We start from the raw sequence: 3748 nt of genomic DNA, 5'->3' as shown, positions 1-3748 counted from the left end.
TCAGCAGGATGCCATGTGTCCCACTGCTGCTTTATCACTGTGGGAGATGTCTTTAGCATGTACTCCTCAGAATATGCTCCATGGAGCTGTGGCAGGCTGGTGGGAAGAGGGAAAGCTTGTGCAAAGTCCTCAAAACATGGTGCTTCTGCTTTATGTAGAGGCTTGAAAACTATGCCATGGTGCAATGGAATATAAACGTCTGAGACCTGTGGCTTATTTGTGAAACAGAAGGGAATGTGAGCTGCTGCACAATCTCTGTTTTTTTCCCAACTGCTTTTTTCCTGAATTGCAGTGAATCATGCAGAAATGGTATATTAACAAAAACAACAACAACAATAACAACTGTTTTCTTTTCACCTTCTGCAGGGTTTGGTAAAATCATCTGCTGAACAAGACCCCACCTTAGCTTCTCCAACACAAGAACCAATATTTGGGCCTTTTTTAATCTTTTTGTACAGATTAAATACTCCAGTGTAGCATTGTGTCCAAGTACACATTTTAATAGATGCCTAACTCAGAAAGAAATTTACAGATAAAACCTAGGATGTTTGAAATGGCCAATCCTTTTCAACCATAGCTGTTTTTAATAAAGATTATGCTTTTATATAGCTGAATTATTTTGTCTAAATTTGTCTTTTTTTTAAAGAACATTACAAAAAAAAGAACAACACTTCAAATGTTCTTGGATTGGATACGGGACATTGTGCAATTTCTGTGATACAAGGTGGAAAAATTTTCCCTTCACTTTATTAATAGACTAAATATCAAAAAGTTCTCTTAGCTTAAATAGTTTTGCAGAGCATGAATTTATTCAAGTTTTTCTTTTGCACCGAGAAGACTTAGGAGTAAGATAGATGCGTAACAATAAATTAAATATAATTTTAAAAACAAAAATAACAGAGACAGAAACTCATTTCTTTTTTTTTTGCAATCTTTCATTTAAACCATTCACTTTTGGAAGGCTTAGTATTATGCCTTTCTGAATTGCCATAACTCTGGAAGACAGCGAACTTCTTAATTCCATAAGTAGTACCATGGCCTACTCCAGACTGACAGTCTAAGAGCTTTTTCTTAGCCCACTGAGTACAGTACAGATGTATTCTGTAGCCATTGCTCTGTGGATTTGGGATTGGCAAGGAAGTGAAGCCACATCTTTCTGTGATGTCAAAAGCACCAGTGATGTGGTCGATCAGTGTTCAGGATATATGATGGATTCAAACTGCTTTGAAAAAGTAATCATCATATCACTGATTACTGGATCTAAAGGGAAATCAGTTACATGCTGCTGATTAACTCCTTGGAAAAGTAACAGATGACTGATTACTTTTAAATTGCTCTTGCATTGTACATGTTAGTTGCACACTGAAACTGCTTCTGTACTGGAGGCTGTTGCATCACTCATCATACTTTCAACAGGAGCAGCAGGGCTGCTGAGAAAAAAAACTGAAAGTGAACCGTGTTGTGTTTCAGCCTGAATATCAGTCAAGTTCTCGGCGTCTAGATGGGAGACCTTCAAGGAAAACTCCAGGTGTTGAAGGAAGTGGTGTGGATGACTCAATAAGGCCACAGACAGAACTGATAATTTTCATCCAATTTGGCCATAGAAAGCAGTCTATAGCCACAACCTGATGCAAGTGCACGGCTACATACCGCTTAAAAATGTCCTATCAGACAAAAATCTGAACCCTTATTGCATGAGGGTTGAGATGAAGACGGATCAGAATAGAGCATCTTCTGTAACTTGTGTCTGCGCTGCCTGCCAGCCTGTCACTGTTTTCAGAATGGGAGTGGGGAAAGGGAATGGAGGGAGTTTGGTCTGGGGTTTTTCAGCCCCCACTGGAGGGTGGGGTGGGTGTACTGGAGCCCTCCTGAGGTGGGGAGGGGGAGTGCTGGTTGGGGAACCCCTAGAATGAGCTCCCTCTGCTTCCTTTCCCCTCCCATTCTGAAAACAGCACAGACTGGTAGGGAGGAGGGCCCATTGCTTGGGGAAAGTGGCTGCAGGTTGAAGCCAGCAGCTAGATTCCCCTCCCACTGGAACCAACAATGAATTTCTGTTTGGTCTGAGGGATCATTATAACTCAGAACACTTCCTGCAAAGCATTCTTGGTTACACCAGGGAGCTGCACTTCTGTCTGTGCCTTAAATGTCACACTTCCCTCCAAGCCAGTCTTGAAGCAGTGACCCCGAATGACCCTGTGGAGGTGATGAGTCATAGGAGATGGCATTGTCTTACACATGCAACTGAAAACTAGAGCTACATGAGATTTTTCTAAACTTCATCAAACTTTATGTAACAAACGCTTGTTGTCTGTGTTGTTTTTTTTTAAGCAACTCTATACTTTAAACCAAAGGTTCCTCCAACAGAAGTCTTGTAAGATTCCAGTAGTGTTCTGGCTCCTTTGCTTTCCTTTCATTTTTCAAAATACTTTAAGTAACTGCATTGTGGCTGACCAATATTTCCCTTGTTGTTTCAACCAGTAAGGTTTCCCTCCACACTTTCTACATGAGCAATGCTGTGCACCATTCAGCAGCTGCTGTGTGTAAGCAGACAGTGATTCAGCCAACAGGACAGAAAAGCCCCTTCTGAATGCCTGTGTTTCTCCACTCATTTCTTCTTCAGGGTGCTCACACTACACTATTTAAAACACTAGATGAATGACTTACTCTGGCCAAGATCACACTAGTACCTACTCCTCAGGCACTGGTCATTACTTCCAGGCTTTTTAGTGACTTGATTTGGTATCATTATTATGCCCAACCCACTTGTTCTTTCTAGCAGGCACTCTCCTGGAGTGTCCTGCCTTGCTCTTTTGGAATCTGATTGCGTGCTTGCTCTGCCTCAGCATCTCCCCCTTTGCAGAGGGCAGAGTGCCTGAGCTGGAGTTACACCTCTGTTTGCCTTGTGCCGCTGCCTCATCCCACAGGTGGCCGTGTTTTGGTGCCAGGTGAATTATCCTGATGCGCACTGTGCGCTCTCTGTTCCCCTCTGTTGTATAAATTAACTAAGGGGAACACATTAGTCACAGAACTCTGTGGTATGAGTTATGGTTAGGCACAGCTTCTCCCCCAGTCCATGCTGCTGGCATGGACGCAGTGTAGGCAGGGGTGTGCACAGGAAAACCTGTGGATGCTGGAGCCTTGTGGGAACCCCTGCCCAGCCCCTTGGATTCCCAGCCAGCAGCAATTAGGGGCCTCTGCGCTTGTCGCCAGCCTCCACCCCAGCACTGAAAGCAAGACAGCTTTGCAGTCATGTTGTATTGGCTGCCCTGTTCACAGCTGTTCTGTCTTCTCTCAGATCAGCAAGAAGACGACCAGCACTATTTCAAGCACCATTAGCCATGCCCACCCTTACTGAAAGCCATTTAGCTTCTGAATAGATTTAACAGATTTTATAGACATTAGGACTGGAAGGGACCTTGTGAGATCATCAGGTCCAGCCCCCTGCCCCAGGGGTAGAAAGTCAGCTGGGGTCAGATCACCCCAGCAAGTTAAACATCCAAGTGTTTCTTAAAGGTATCCAGAGTAGGTGCTTGCACCACTTCTGTGGGGAGTCTATTCCAGACTCTGGAGACTTGGACGGTAAAGAAGTTTTTCCTAATGTCCAGTCTAAAATGGTCTTCCAGCAGTTTGTGACAGTTAGACCTTGTCTTCACTTGGGGTGCCCTGATGCACAGACATTCCCCCAGTTCCTGGTGCACATCCCTTATATACTTATAGTTTGCCACCAAGTCCCCCCTAAGCCTTTGCT

At 43.8% G+C, this 3748-nt stretch overlaps 1 long non-coding RNA gene across 1 annotated transcript in view; it reads left to right on the top strand.

The window, feature by feature from the left end:
* LOC112551623 overlaps positions 1-591 on the top strand; it is a 37155-nt gene extending 36564 nt beyond the window's left edge. The window contains exon 3 of the long non-coding RNA XR_003095923.1: positions 367-591. This is a non-coding gene — a long non-coding RNA (uncharacterized LOC112551623). The remainder of the gene's footprint in view (positions 1-366) is intronic.
* Positions 592-3748: the final 3157 nt, after the last annotated feature.

This window comes from Alligator sinensis, unplaced genomic scaffold, assembly GCF_000455745.1.
Source record: "Alligator sinensis unplaced genomic scaffold, ASM45574v1 scaffold93_2, whole genome shotgun sequence".
Classification (NCBI taxonomy): domain Eukaryota; kingdom Metazoa; phylum Chordata; order Crocodylia; family Alligatoridae; genus Alligator; species Alligator sinensis.
The sequence above is the reverse complement of the archived record's forward strand: the minus strand, read 5'-3'. Positions and strand labels throughout refer to the sequence as shown.